Below are 279 nucleotides of genomic sequence, written 5' to 3'. Positions count from 1 at the left end.
AGACCGCCTGGGTCCAGATCCCAGCTCTGCAGCTTCCTAACTGTGGCACCTGGGCTAAGTAATTTAGGTTTTCTGTGCCTCAGTTTCTGCATCCGTACAATGGGATAATCAGACCCGCTTCATGTGCCAGTCCAGGGTTTGGAAGATCTTTCTTCATCAAGGGCTAGAGAATACATACGTTACGCTTTGCGAACCTAGGGTCTCTGTGGCAGCTACTCAGATGGTGGCAGATGTGGCGCCAACACAGGTGCGGGTAATATGAAAATGAGTGCGCATGGG

Source organism: Mustela erminea, chromosome 20, assembly GCF_009829155.1.
Source record: "Mustela erminea isolate mMusErm1 chromosome 20, mMusErm1.Pri, whole genome shotgun sequence".
Taxonomy (NCBI): Eukaryota; Metazoa; Chordata; class Mammalia; order Carnivora; family Mustelidae; genus Mustela; species Mustela erminea.
This window is presented reverse-complemented; position numbering follows the sequence as displayed.